Source organism: Suncus etruscus, chromosome 1 (assembly GCF_024139225.1).
Source record: "Suncus etruscus isolate mSunEtr1 chromosome 1, mSunEtr1.pri.cur, whole genome shotgun sequence".
NCBI lineage: Eukaryota > Metazoa > Chordata > Mammalia > Eulipotyphla > Soricidae > Suncus > Suncus etruscus.
In genome coordinates, this window is record NC_064848.1 from 30457086 (window position 1) to 30473632 (window position 16547).

At 33.7% G+C, this 16547-nt stretch overlaps 1 protein-coding gene and 1 pseudogene across 2 annotated transcripts in view; both read left to right on the forward strand.

Moving 5' to 3' along the window:
- The window catches only part of LOC126012476 (aurora kinase A-like), a 65401-nt pseudogene extending 59005 nt beyond the window's left edge, over window positions 1–6396 (forward strand).
- Window positions 1–16547, forward strand: part of VWC2L (von Willebrand factor C domain containing 2 like) — a 331484-nt gene that overhangs the window by 117618 nt on the left and 197319 nt on the right. The window lies entirely within an intron of this gene.

Sequence of the window (16547 nt, forward strand, 5' to 3'; positions counted from 1 at the left end):
ACCTCTTTGCTTTATTTGAGATAAACATTCTATTTCTCTCACTACCATTGTCATGATAGTTGTTAGTGTAGTTATTTCTCTAAATGCACTCACCACTCATGGTAAGCTTCATATCCTGGGCTGGTCCTTCCAGCTCTCTCAAATACAAGCAGGTGAAGGGGAAGCAAGAAGTTGGGGGCATTGGTGGTGGGAATGTTGCACTAGTGAAGGAAGGTGTTCTTTTTTATGCCTGAAATCCAACAACAAACATGTTTATAATCATGGTGCTTAAATAAAAATAAAAAATAAAAATAAATCTCTCTGCTTAATATTTCTTTACTAGGCTTTCAGCATCACAAACTTAGAGGAATTTTCTCCTCCATATGAACTAAGAGTTTAAAAGAGTATCTGTGATACTACAGATGGTCATAGGAACATTGAACTTTAATGTGTCCTTTACATTTCAAATTTGCCTACACATTTTGAATCACTCAGAAGAATTTTTGGTAAATATGATGTTTTATGCATACCAGATAAATCATAATTTTGGGGAGTGAGACTTAGGCATTGATCTAAATTATTTTAAGACCCCTCAAGAGATTATAATATGACATCTATGTATAAAATAATAAATTAAATAAAGGAAAATGAAAGATATGCCAATGGAGGGTAGTAGGGGAAAGCTCTGTATAGAAAGAATCCAAGAGGAAGATAATCAAATGAATAGCAAGGGCTGAAAAATATTAGTTCAATATATTTGTTATGTAATAAAAATATATCATGATATATAAAAATAAAAATTAAGAGAAATAGTGAAAGGAAGCATAGGTTAACATTGGGTAGGTTTAAGTTTCCATTATGACCTTGACTTTGACTTTGGAAAAGATGAGAATTTTCTCATCTGTAATAGATGTATAACTATAAAACTATGATATGCTTTGGGCAGTGGGATAGGGTGCTTTCCTTGCACATGGTCGACCTGAGTTCAATTCCTGGCATCCCATCCTGGGTCCTTAATCCTTCCAGGAGTCATACATGAATGCAATGCTGAAATTAAACCATAATTACTACAAGGTGAGGCAAAAAAACTATGACATTCTTGGAGGAATGATTTAAATTATTTATGTAAGACACTATACTATGTGCTATCCTGTAGAATTAGACATAGCTGGCACACACTAAATGGTACAAATGAAGGAAAAGTTAAAAGAATTTAGTTGAGATTTTGACCCACATTTGAGTTGAGCTTTCAATTTTAAGAGAATTGTGACAGATAGAAAACTAGGTTTTCTCCCAAGTTAATAAACTGACATCAGGGACATTGTAAATCATGAACAAAACCTTTTGATAAGAGATACAAGTGATATAGTTGTCAGTCCTTTATAGCACTTTTCCCCTTCACTGTCCTTCAAGACTATAATTTTTTTCACTTGTAAAAACCACCCAATAGAAAATTATCTGATAGTGGTACCATTACTGACATTGCTTTTCTCAGAAGGGTTATATCAGGAAGCTTTACCTGAAACTGTGATATGAAGAAGTGTTTTTATTCTCAATGGAATTGTAGAGAAAATAATTTAGTGAGATAATAATAATACATATAAGGTCTCTTTCTTATTTGCAACACAAATATTAATATTCCTTTTGGGCATCTTATTTCTACAAAGTCCTCAAGTTATTTGAGGAAAAATTCCACATGATTTGCTTCATGCCATGCAGAGAATATATTGAGTCAGACTGGATCTTCATTAGAACTTTAACCAATGCTTCTAGGAAAAAAAACAAAGAAAGAACCTTAAGAGCCATGTTAAGAATGCTATGGAAAAAAGGCAGATTTACAATAACTTGCAGAAATTTTTTTGCTTGTTTATAAAGAATAGCATGAGAATACTATATTGATTTACTTATACTTAGTGTGATAAAATGAGAAAATAGGATACATGTGTCCCTAGAATCACAAACCTATATGTCCACTGCTAGGTTCTATTTTTCCATTTGAAAATTTTAACTTCCTACCACAGTATCTTGCTCACACACAAAAAAATTAATGGTGCATCTTCTTTGTTCCAAACACATTTTATGAAACTAAATATATAAAGATGAGTAAGACACACAGTCTTTAACCCAAAAAAGAATGCCAGCAAGCTGAGGAAATAGCATTTAAATAATTGTATGAGTTTGATGCAATATAGAGATTCTTGCAAGACTAGAAGTAAGGTGATAGCACTACTCTTTTTTTTTTTGTTTTTTTTTTTTGGTTTTTGGGCCACACCCGGCGGTGCTCAGGGGTTACTCCTGGCTGTCTGCTCAGAAATAGCTCTTGGCAGGCACGGGGGACCATATGGGACACCGGGATTTGAACCAACCACCTTTGGTCCTGGATCGACTGCTTGCAAGACAAACACCGCTGTGCTATCTCTCCGGGCCCGATAGCACTACTCTTAGCCCACATTAAAAACTATTAATCCACAAGTGTAACTTGAATAATAATATTCAAAAAAGTCAAACAAATCTGCAAAGGCTATTCAATATAATGGAAAAACTACAAAATCATGGATAGTCATGGTAGTATTCTTGTTAAATACTATTCTAAGTTGTAGGTAATCCTCAGATAGGAAGTTAGATAGATAGATAGATAGATAGATAGATAGATAGATAGATAGATAGATAGATAGATAAGATTAGATTATAGATAGAGTCCAGAGCAATAGCTCAGCATTAGGGCATTTGTCTTGCATCTGGCTGACTCAGGACAGACCTGGGTTCAATTCCTGGCATCCCATATGGTCCCCAAGCCAGAAACAATTTCTGAGTACATAGTCAGAAGTAACCATGTGAGGCCCAAAAAAACAAACAAAAAAACATTATAGATCTATAATATAAATAGATACATTTACCTAATTTTAAGGTGTAGGTCATCCACAACCAGAAAAAAATATCTATCTAATCATTTTTATTCCCCCACCAGGATGATGCAATGTTGGGTTTTGTTTTTTTTTTTTTTTCATTTTTTTGTAATGGTCCAATTTTCTCTCTCTGTCCTGCACTGAAGGTGTATGTACCCATTATGTGCATAAATGACCTTTAACACATAGCCCTTCTTGCCATCCACTACCTCCTGATTTTACCTTCATAACTATGGATGCTTTTACAACACAATGGAAGTGGTTCAGAGATATTCTATTTTTATATTTATGTGCATGCATGCATTATAGTTATCTACATATTTGAGATATGGACAAAAAGTCACAAGAAGTGACTTTTCCAAATAGTGAAGTGTACAATGTATCTACAAAATGAAATAGTCTAAATTGATTAAACATACATAGATCTAAATTGCTTTTACTTTTATTTGAGGCACCATAATTTAAAATATTGTTAATGATGGAGTTTTCATGCATTCAATGTTCCAACACTATAATCTCCACTAAATATTCATTTTCTTCTCTCATTAGTTCAGTGTCCCTCTCCTCTACTCTCTATTCTCACCCCATGGATTTATAAAGTTTTTTGAATTATGTAATAGCATGAAAAATTTCTCACAATGTAATGTTCACTTCTGAATTGATATGCCTATGCATGCATATGGATGGATGTATATGTATGTATGCAAGTATTTGTATTTCTCAAATTTTCTGCTTCAAGCTTTTGCCAACATAAAGAATTAATATGAGGGCCAGAGAGATAGTATAGCAAGTAGGTTGCTTGACCTATTCATATTTAGCTACCAGCACTCTGTGTGTTCCCCTGAGCCTCAACAGAATGTGAGAAATGATCCCACAGCCATATGAACTCAAAAATGAGTAAGCTTTAGTTAGCACTCTTTTCTGTGAACCCCAAACAAAAAAGATTGTCAATACTTGTGAGTGTGTCATACAAACATATTTATCCTTATTTGCATAAAACATATAGTGGAAAACCTGAGAAACACAAATAGCAAAACAAATATATTCTTTTTAAGTTTTATTTTTGAAGACTGTATAATATTCCACCTTTGATATAGTATACTTTATCACTCAAATTCCTAATATAAAATAATAATTAGTTTTATTCTTAGGGCTGAAGAGATAGAGTACCTGTCTTTCCTGTGGTCAACTAAGTGGAACATCATAATTCTATTTGGTCCCCTGAGTAATTTTGAGTAAAGAGACAAGAGTAACCCCTGAGCACCATTAGTGTGATTCCCAAACAAGCAATTATTTATTTTATAATTCCTGAGACCATCTACATAGAAGTAAAAGTTACATGTCAAAAGGTAAATTGTTTGTAATACTCCTAAAGTAGATTTTCTTAATTGCTTTCCCAAAACCTGGTACAAGTTGACTTATACTCCTATTGTGATGTTTGACAGTATCTATAATTCTTAGTCTTATTGATATTGTGTTAGGTATTTTTTCACAAGCACCACTTGAGTATGTAAAAACTAGAAACTACTTTGATGGTATATTATATAATTTTTTAAAAAGCTAATGTAGTATGATTTTTTAATGTTAAAACATGTCTAGAAAAAAATGAAAATTCACTTGAAAATATTTACTTTTAGTAGATTAACAGATTACTGCTATTTTATATATAATGCTAATAATAGTAGAGTATATGCCATACATGAAAATTCAATTAAGTTTTATGACCATATTTATAGAAATGTATGCCCAGTCCAAGAACTAGAGGCAGGATCTGATTGAAACCTATATAAATTTCACAATTCTTACTTTCCCTTATTTCCAACTTTTCCATATTGGTTTTATCAATATGCATTTGTTTACCTTGCACATAGCCAACCCAGGTTCAATCCATGGCATCACATATGGTCTTCCAAGCCCTTCCAGAGTGATTCCTGAGTGTAGAGTCAGGAATAAGCCCTGAGCACAGTCAGGCATATCCCCCCAAAATACAGCATTTTTTAAATTTCTAAAATTATTACAATCAGTCAAGCTTGAGTACTTTTTAATAAATCTGTGTTGCTAATAAAATGTGATCACCTTCTTTAGAAAAAGATAATCATTCTCAATAAAGATGGCTTGAAAATAAAATATTTTATCTTTCTATAAAGATGGGTGTCCAAATAAAAAGGTCATTAAAGTATCACTCTCTGGGTTTTGTACTGAGAAATAGTACAATATGCAGGATGCTTGTTTTGCATGCTGTGCACTCCGATTTAATCCCTGGCACCATATATGATCTCCCAATCATAACTACTCTGTTATCCCCAAACACAGTGCAAAGAGTAAGCCCTGAGCAACATCAAGTGTTGTCCCCAAACCAAAAAAATAAAAAAGGTATCACTTCATGATACCATTATACAACTTATCCATGTGGGTGGGTCTTTATCTCTGTAGTTGCTAACTTGGTCTTTACTTACCTTATATTGCTCTGGCCATTAAAAATGGTCTCTCCATAAGAAAAATAACTAACTACATTAGAGAGATCTTTAAATTCAGAAGCCAATCTTCTTCCCTTCTAGCATTAATAGAATGATTGTACTTCTTAATATCTTTGTTGGTTTTAATCATTTTTTAAGAGAGGAGAACAGCATCTCCCTGTATAGGCCCCAAAGTGTGTCCTAGGCCACAGAGCTGTTCAGAGTCTGAAGCACAAGTAGTTGCAGGCAGCTAGGGTAGCTCATTCCGTCTCTCAACCAACTAACAGATCCCAAAAAGTGATCAGGCCTTGCTGGCAGAACCTGGAAATAATCCTGAAAAGGCACCCCCGTCAAAATAGAAAATAGAAAACTCCAAAGAGAAGCCATGGGCTCTGTATGACGTTGAGATCAGCCACCCGCTGGAAAAAGCAAAGTTCGACGTTTACCTAGCCAGAGAGAAGCAGAACAAGTTCACACTTGCCCAGAAGATGCTATCCAAGTTTGATGAGCAGATAACTGCGATTTACATCACAGAGCTGGAGAACTCCCTGTGATACTGTCACTGGAAGCACATCATCCACCAGGACATCCAAGCACAAAAATGTGCTGCCAGGGAGTTGAAGCTCACTGAAGATCTGGTATGCTTCATCAGGTGCTACATCCTCCAGGAGAACCACCTTCTGTGGCACCCTGCACTACCTGCCCCCATTGATGATTGATGCATGACGAAAAGTTGGACCACTAGAGCCTCGATGTCCTTTGTTATGAGTTCCTTGTTATGAAGCTGCCTTTAGAGGAGACTACATACCAGGAAACTTACGAGAATATCCCTGATGGAAGTCACATTCCCGGACTTCATCTCTGAGAGAGCGTCGAACCTTATTTCAAGACTCCTGAAGCATTCCCCTAGCCAAAGGCTGACTCTAAAGGAAGTGCTCAAACACACCTAGATCACTGCCAATTTGGCCAAGATGTCCAGTAGCCAAAAAGCAAAAACTGAGCTACCAAAAACTCTTAGATTTGCAGCAAACTGCTTGTCCTGGAGCTACCACTGATGGTTGCATTCCATGGTGCTTCCTGAGCTTTTGATCCGAGGCTCTTTATAACTTACCAAACTTACCAAATGGCATCTACCAGAAGCAGCGTTTTGAATTCCTAAGAAGTAAATATGTTATGAGAATATTTCAAATATCTTCTCCTGTTAAAAAATGTAAAATTTGAATCTCAAAGAAGTTTATAAAGTTGACCATATTCATAGAAAAGGGAGCAGAGCAAATTGCTTGAATTAGGGCAAGGCACTCTTAACCAGTGTGGCAGAGGCTTGGACAGGTAGGGGTTGGGCAATGACATTCCACCTTTTTGCAAACACATGCATGTAACTTATTGGATAGCTAAGCCCAAAGCTGTCAGAATGAATCTAGGGTTCTTCCTGTGTTAAAATAAAATGTTTTGTATAGGCAAAAAATAATAACTATATGAAGTGTTTCCATGTGTCTCTAAAGAAAAAATTGACTTCTAATTAAAATTTAGAATTACGGCATACTAAAAATGTGCACATAATGATCTAATATATATTGTCTATCTAAAAATAACCAGCATGAGGTCAGAAAGATATCTCAGCACATACTTTGCATAACAAAGGTCTGTATTCAATTCCTGGCACCACACAATCCCCCCTAACACAGCAAAAATTCCCACCAGCACCACAGGGTATGATTCAAAACCAAAATAAAATAAATTAATATTAAAAGCCTAGCATGCCTACAAATTACAAATAGTCATTTTAAATTGTCTCTTAAAAATATATTTGGGCACATTTTAAAAAATATGTTACCAAATATCCTGAGTTATCAAAACACAGCTACAAACTGTTCTTTGGGGTTTTTTATTAAATCTTGCTATATTAAATATTTATATTGAAAAGAAAATACAGAGAAATATATAGAAATGTAGTAAGGCAGGAAAACGTCCCAAAACTAACTTCTTTTTAAATATTAATATTCAAATACAAAGTTCACTCTTTTGGATATATAATTTGTTCATGATTTTATCAAATAATATATATTTATTTAACAAACTATTTATGTATTAACAAGCTTTCAGATAAAAATAACTCAAAAATATTTTCTTTCATATTTTTAAAAGAAAAATCAATCACTTCTCATATTGATTCTATCCTTTTAGGAACTTACATCTTTTTCAAATGCTAAACTATTAACATTTAGTCCCAAGTTCATTATCTTTTTATTCTAACTCTGCTAATTATTAGTCCTCTGCTAGTTGTTGGACCTCTAGGACAACATGTATCAATGCATAGAAGACTTGGGAGCTCTAGTATTATAAGGAAAGTACAATTGACTCACCCACTTCTTATTTTCCATAAGGTATAAAGTCTGAAAATCTGATCAAGTTTCTTCCTTCCTCTCCACCTAATATATTTAACACGTCTTCTATAGTTTTTTTTTTTTTACCAGCCTCTAATTTGCTTTGTCTGATTCTATCTTGTCAATCTCTCAGGTTCTCAAGTTCTGTTTCAGCCAAGTATTCTCAACAATAAAATTCAACAATAAAATTCAAGCTCTTTACCTTTACACTAGAAAATACAATATCTGTTTCCTAAAGATTTTCAAAGGCATGGTTCTGGTAGTTCTTTTTTCTAGGAGTTTCTATCTTCTGTAAAAGAGTACAGAATCTCTTCCAAGTTCTGAGAACTTTTCTTTTTCCCTGAATTGGTATGTACACATTGTCACATATAGAAAATGAAAGGATTAAGCCAAAAAAATAAATCTTCATGAAGTTGCAAAGAAAGGGTTATAAAATTTGAATAAACTAGATTCTAGTCTAATCTACTCTTTCCTCATGACAAGTGCCAAGCCCTAGATCAGAGACTAAGGGGGTCATGATGGTGACCATACATAGGTTCCTTCCTGCACCTACCAGTGAGGGGAACCCGGGGTAACCCAGTAAGCAGTACTCTATTAAAGGTGTCTTAATGACCTGTTCTTTTCAAATAAAAGATAGCACTTTACAGAGCTATTTAATAGAAGCAGAACATTTAGCTAACTAGAATTTTTTAGATAGTCCTCATATAATCCTGGCTTAAAGAAAGCTTAAAGAAAAGGAAACAAAACTAGGATTTTTTAAAATATATATTTGTTGCAGTGTCATAGCCAAAGCACAAAGTCTGGCTACTTTATCCTTTTTTTTTTTTTTTTAGAAATGCCATATATGAGACAGGCTACAAATACAGAGGTTTTGGTTTTTGTTTTTAATTACAAGATTGAGAACGGGGGAGAAAAGACTCATTCTTTCATGTATTTACCTTAAATAAATGATGAAATCACTAGTTCCTTTTGAATTCTGTTCACAATAGAAGAACTTTATCTTACCCAGAATACTTTTCTTCTGAGAAAACCCCTGTTGTGATGGCTTTAGCCATATCGAGTTCAGAAATCTTTTTGGGAATCAGAGAAAATCAATAAGCCTGAGATCTCTTAAGAGGTAGGGAAGGCTGATGAAGGTAGGTATATGTTTTTGCACATATATAATTGTGTATGTGTTCATATATCATGTATATACATAATTTCACACGTAAGTCTTAGGATATTTATAGGCCCCAAGTTAATTTTATTGAAGTATTTAGAAGATTGCATTTTAAAAATATATGCTGCAAAAATTTGTTTCACTTTTATTTGGGAGGAATAAAAATGTTTGCATAGGAAATTAGTCTAAGAATTTCTGGACTTAAAATCGATTTATTTTTCAGAATTATTTTTAAAATCTGTCCTACATTGATTTTTTTTTTTTTGTAAATGGGTGGAGTGGAATGGGCATAGTATTTCCTCAATTTGACTGAGAATGAAAAGCCCTATTGACACCTTTTCTTTTTTTTATAGTATTTTTTATTTTGATCAAAGTGGATTACATATCTTTCGCAGTAATATTTTAGGTACATATTAACATTTAATCAGGAGAATTCTCATCACCGAAGTTGTCCTCCCTCCATCCCTGTTCCCAGCTTGCACCCCGTCCCCACCCTAACTCCTCGGGCTGCTAGTATAAGTGATCCCCTCTGTGTCTAGCTTACTACTTAGTGATCATACAACTGTTTGGTCTTGGTACCCTCCAATTATTTCCCCCTCACTTTGAGAGGCGGAACTAGATGATTCAAGTTATGTGGTTCTGTTTGAAGAAAAAAGCAATGAAATGGGTAAAAATCAAATAAGCTGAAAATGGGCAGAGTCCTTCTAGAGGCTCTCAACCTCAGTTTGAGAGAAGAAAAGGGAAAAAGAAAGTGAAGCACCATAATACAAAAGGAAATATCAAACAAAAAATCCAGTGAGCACTACAGCAATACAGATAAGCAACACATAATAACCACGGTCCTGAAATAAAAACATAACAGAGTGCAAAAGAAAGAAAAATAATAAATAAATAAATAAATAAATAATAAGTAAAAAGATTATTTTGTGGGTTTTTTTTCTGCATAGGCACAGTAAATATTGGGGACATTAGAAAGGGAATTCCCTTGGCCTAAGAGATACAGGGTTTCTGCACCCTTGAAGTATACTGTTATGGGAATAACTATAGACTCCTTGCATATTCATTTACTCTCCCCTAGGTGCTTTTGTGGTGTGTGGAAGACATCTGCTCTATCATGGGTGATAAAATCAGACCTCTGTATCTAGAGATCTTAGTATTTGCACACGTCAAGGAATGGAGCTTATGATGAAGTCTTTCTTTGCAGTTCTAGAAGTTCTATTACTTCTGTGTCGTTTTAATCCATCTTCTGTTGTTGGTGGTCTTGGTTATTGAGCTGATTCTAGGATGGAGCCTGGGATAGAGTCTTCCATTATGTTTCCAGTTGTCCGATTCCGTTGCAATTGTCTTAGTCAGACCTCTGGAATTAGAGATCTTAGTTGTTGTACAGATCAAGGCCAAAACATAGAGTAGGGCTTTTTTATTGGTCCCAGGATACGTTCTGCCCAGTCATGGTTGTCACAGTCAGTCATCTGTAGATAGCAATCTTGGCTTTTTGCACAGATCAAGGGGTGACACGTCTTCTGAGTTTGTCTTATCGTTGGCTGGTGATATAGCACAACCTGCTCTTAGATCAAGTTGTTCCTGTTTCTCGTTGTCAGGATATCATATCAGAACTGGCACCTGTTGTTACCAGAGCAGTATTAAGGATGTCCCAGAGGGGATTTGGTTCCTGGAGCTGTTGTGGAGAACTATGTTGTTTCTATGTCTGGGATCCAGGGCTCAAGGTTGGACGTTCGGTGTCTAATCACCTGGGGTCTAAGATGGGTCCACATGACATATGTACAAGGAAGATGGCCCTGTATTGTAAAAAAAAGTATGAGTTCTTATCCCTAGTAGATTGTTTTTATACATAAGAGTTCCCCTTTTTTTAGTATGCTTTTGCAGGAAGAAATGGTGCTACATTATATTGCTGGTGCATTTGGGGTGGAAAGAGAAGAAAACAGAAAAAAGACAAAAAAAATATATATATATACTCACATATATATAGAAAAAAGAATTTTTAAATGAATTTAAGGAAGTAATTAAAGGAACAAAGTGATGCAGGAGACTACCATACATTTGGGGAAAAGCAGGTTAAGAGGTAGTATTATATAGGTCTTAAAGTTATAAAGAAACTATGGCTTCCCCATTGTCTTTTGAGAGTTTTTTGTGCTGTGTGGTACCCAGGGCACATTTTCATCACACAGCCAGGTCTTTTTGAGATTGAGAAAAGATTTGCGGCAGAGAGGTCCTGTGTAGAGTTTTTGCAGTGGGGATCCTTTTGGAACTGAGTCTGGTATCAAACAACAGGGAGAGGTGATAAGGAGGGCCATACGACATGAGTCAGCAGGGGTATTGGTTCTATTTTCTTGCCGGGCATGAGATCAACACCTATTCTTTTTTTATTATATATAATTTTTATTTTGACCATATTGGCTTACATATCTTTCACAGTAGTATTTTAGGTACATATTAACATTGAATCAGGGGAATTCCCATCCCCAAATTTGTTCTCACTCCACCCCCATTCCCATCTTGCATCCCATATCCTCCACCCTCACCCCCTGGGCTGCTGTCTAGCTTACTACTTAGTGATCATATATCTGTTTGGTCCTGGTACCCTCCCTTATTTCCCCCTCTATTTGAGAGGCAGAACTAGATAGATAGTTCAAGTTATGTGTTTTGTTTGAAGAAAAGAAAAGCAATAAAGTGGGGGTAAAAAACAAATAAGTCAAAAATGGGTGTCATCCTTCTAGAGGCTCTCAACCTCAGTTTGAAAGAGGACAAGAAAAAAGGAATTTAAATACCACAACAATACAAAAAGAAATATCAAATAAAATATCCAGTGAGCACTACAGCACTAAAGGCAAGCACCACATAATAGTCTTGCCCCAGAGCATTAAAAAAAAAAAAAAAAAAAAGATAGATAAAATAACATAAAATAAGATTGGAGACATCAACTTCAATATCTACACCAAACAAAAAATAAAAAAAATTAAAAAAATAAATAGATAAATAGATAAAAAGATTATTTTGTGTTTGTGCCCTTTTTTTCTGCATAGGTATAGTAAATTTGGGGACATTAGAGAGGGAATTCCCTTGGCCTAGGAGATACAGGGTTTCTTCACCCTTGAAGTATAGTGTCATGGGATTGATTGTAAATTCCTTGTCTGTTCATTTACTCTCCCCTTGGTGCTTTTGTGGACACCTATTCTTATATTCCCTTTTTTAAGTCCTGATCTAAGAAATATTTGCAGGAATAACATATTCCTCATGACTTTACCACATTCTCAATTCAAGTGGTTCAAGTCATTCTTGTAATTTAAGAGAAGAGTTAGCCAATAATATTGGCTAAATATTGGCTAAATAAAAAGCTAAATATTAGCTAAATATTGGCTAAAGATAATAATGTGTTAAGAATATGTCAATGTTGATTCAGATATGGGATTAAAAACAAATTAATCCACTTGTTTAAATGGGACTTTTCAAAGGTAAGGATAAAAAAATAACACCTAGCTTGAGAAGATAGCATCTGAAAATGTAAAAATGGTTTTCATGGATTTGAACAATTAGCATTGTTAACATAACTACACTACAAAGAGTATAAAGATCAACTGTAATCACCATAAAACTATGAATAGTATTCTTAAGGACTTGGAACAAAAACTAATAAAATGTATATAAATCATAAAACATAAAAGTATACAAAGTAATTCTGAAGAAAAAATATATATGGGAGGTTGTAATAACTTTAAATAATATTATAAAGTTATATCAACAAAAAGAATGTGGTGTTATAATATGGATAGGCCCTCAGATCAATAGATTACAATTAAGAGTTCAAAGAGAAACAATCAAATATATGGAGAGTTAATATAAAACAAAAGAGCTTGGTGCATAAAGTGAAATAAAAAATATCCTCTTCAACAAATAATACTGGGAAAACTAGATAGCCAGATGTTAAAAATAAATCTAGACCCACATCTTACAAGTACACAAAAGTCTATTCAAAGTAGATCAAAGACCTTTAGTTTTAGAGCAAAAATCATAAAACATATTGAGGAAAACATAGATAGAAAACCTTGGGTTTTGTGAATGACTCAACTCCTTTGGCAAAAATAACGAAAACAAAAGTTAAACAATGAAATGTATCAATCTAAAAAGTTTTTTATTGAAAAAGAAACTCAAACTAAAATTAAGAAAAATATTCTCACACATACATAAAAGACTACTATATACCAGATATGCCAATTTAAAAGGCAATTACAAAGCTCTACAACAACAACTAAATCAATATTCCTATAAATTTTTAAAAAGACAATAGAAACTGATATTAGTCTTTAGTGGGAAGCTTACCATAGCACAAGAAAGAATAGATGAGGATAGAACAAGTTAGGGGAAAATTGGAACAATAGTAGAAGGGAAGTGACACTCTGGTAGAAGATGTGGTTCTATTATGTTTTATGCATGAAACTATCATTAATAGTAATGTAAATCACAGTGCTTAAGATAATAATAAAAAACTTTAAAATGAATAGACACCTCACTGAAGAGGGCATACTGTCAATGAGAAGAGAAATTATTGTCATTTCTTATTAGGGAGATATACATCAAAACAAGGAGATATAAGCTTATATCAGAGATAAAGATATCAAAGAAACTAAAATCTCGTGCTAGCAGTGATGCAGTAAAGAAGGAACATTCTTTCATCATGTATGAGAAACTTATCTGTCTGGTTAAACTTCTAAAGAGTTTGAAGACTTTTTATAAAATAGTTTCAAGCATTCTGCTTCTTGGCATCTATCCCAAGAACACAAAAGTATTAATTTAAAAAGGTCAATGCACACCTATATTCATTCCAACACTAAGCATAATAGCCAGGATATGAAAAAAAAGACCAAATATCCAAATAAAGAAATTGGATAAAATTCACAACAAAATACTACCCTATCTTATAAGATAAAATCCTATAGTAATAGCAATTCAGATGGAATAAAAGGGACATAAGTTAAGAAAAATAAGTCAGAAGGAGAAAAAATACTGAACATTATCTGTAGTAGATAAACAAAGAAAGAAAATTGACAATAATTGAGTAAGGACAAACCCTTGTATTTGATTGCAAACTCGAGACTACCAAAGAGTAGGTAGAGAGGGAAGGGTGGGGTGCAGAAAAAGAAAGAGGTGGACTAGAGGTGTCATGGACTATGTGGGACAGTGGTTAAAAATATGGAACACTTTGATGGTGGTGAAGGTGCAATAATTTTTCCTCAAACTCATACAAGTTGTCACAATTGTAATCATGCTGCCTAAAGTACAATAAAAAAATTAAAGATAAAAATTATTTAAAAATTTTTAAGTAGTGGGGCCAGAGTGATAGCACAGCAGTAGGGCATTTATTTGCCTTGCATATGGCCAACCCAGGACAAACTCCGATTCAATTCCCCACACCCCCTATAGTCCCCTGAGCCTGTCAGGAGCAATTTCTGAGTGCAGAGCCAGGAGTAACTCCTGAACACAGCGGGTGTGACCCCCCCAAAAAATTTAAACATTGCCTATCACATAACATTATTAAGAGAACTAAATATATCAATGCATGTAAAATACTTTAAATTCTATTCAGGATATTAGTATACATCAAGTATAATTTTGTTTATTTTTTAATTGTATTTGTTTTATTTAAAGAACATGTATCACGCAGTTGACATAGTTGATTATAATACATTAGTTTCCAAGTTAGAAATATTTAAAAAGAAAAAATAAAGCAAAGGAAGAAAAAAGAAAGTAGAGAAACAAAAGAGTACATAAAAAGCAAATATTTGTGAAATGTATCTCCAATGAGGTAAATAAGTTATTTGTAAGAATGTTCAGTAAGCTCTTATTGCTAGTTGACTATTGTATTACTTTATTGTTTTGTTCCTATGGGGGCGACAGTATTAAACAGTATTAAAACAAAATGATTTGTCTAGGAATTACAAGAACTATTGATGATATGGTGGCATTTTGGGGGCCTATTTTCAACTGCTAGGACTTCCAAAATTACAAGTTAGGAGTGGGGATACCCACACTCATTCTTTAAAAAGTCCTATTGATAAAAAAAAAAAAAAAGATAGCCCAAATATAGGCACACCTGGCATTTTGTTCAGATGACCATAGAGGAGTATAATATTTTTTTTATTTCTATAGTTGCAAGAATATATTTACTACTTACTCTAGAATATTTATACTTATTCTAGAATATTTAGAATTTTTTTTGTTTTGATTTTGGGGCCACCAAAATTCTCAGGGCTAACTTCTAGCTCTGCCCTCAGGGATCACCCTTGGCAGGCAGTAATTGGGGAATCCAATGTGATGCTGCAGATTGAATTTGGTCAAAGGTAAACATTTAACCTGCTATACTCTCTCACCAGCCCAATCTAGAATTCATTGTATTGTGTCAGAAAAGTAATAAATATCAGTACTTCCAAATACAATCAATGACTATTTTGTCTCAAAATATCCAAATACAAATTAAAACATTTGTAGAAGAGTGTTTTATTTGGAAATATGATTATTTCTTATCCAGAGATTTGGTCACATTTCCATTTTGTTTTATACAGAGACACATCAAAATTTAGAAACTTGGTTAAAGAGTGAAATAAAAATGGATCTGTTTTCCTGCCAACAACTCCCTATCATCATCCAATAATTTTTGACATTATTAAATTTCTCTGTGGCAGAACAAAATGAATGCCACAATTAGAACCTGAGATACTTAATGGCAAAATCACAGCCCACTGTCAAAAAGGGAAAATATCCATCATAATTGATGAAATGATGTTGGCCAAAGAACATAAACTTTCAATTAAAAGATGAGTAAGTTTTGGAGACGCTAATGCTATCATTTGCAATTCTGTATTTTATTATTGAAAGTTGCTGAGAGATCTCAGCACAAGACTGAAATGGTACTTATGTGAAAAAATCATGGTAACATTAGTTGATGCCACAGTGCTAATCATTTTACAATAATCACCATGTCATAGACCTAAATTAAATAATAATATATTATACTTATAGCTCAATAAAACTGGAAAAAGAGCAATTTCAATATCAACACAATACATCAAGTTTACTTTACATCATATAAAAACATTGGCTAATATGGATTTAAGTAGCTTGCATTAGCATAAGCTAGAAATAGTAAGCCGAAGACTAGGAATCAGATTTTTGATCAGAGGCTCTTTATTAACATATCAAATGGCATCTACTAGAAGCAGCATTTTTAATTCCTAAATAAGTAAATATGTTGTGAGAATATTTCAAATATCTCCTCCTGTTAAAAAATGTAGAAAATGAATCTCAAAGAGGTTTATAAAGTTGACCATATTTATAGAGCAGGGAGTTGAGCAAAATGCTTGAATTAGGGGCAAGGAACTCTTAACCAGTGTGGCAGATATGGTAGATCACTTATACCATTTCCTTTACTAATAATAGTTTTTGGTTTTGTGCAGTTTTTATATTCATTTTAACTAAAAAAGTCAATATAAACTAAAAGATCAAAAATCTGTTTTCTAATTTAGTGCATTTTTAGAAAGAATTTCTTCTTAGAAAACCACATTTGTTCTATAGTTTTGGTAAGAGAAATTTTAGAGACAATTTAGAAAAAGCTTTAGAGGCAAAAGGAGCTTGTACCCAAGTCTTTGCCAGG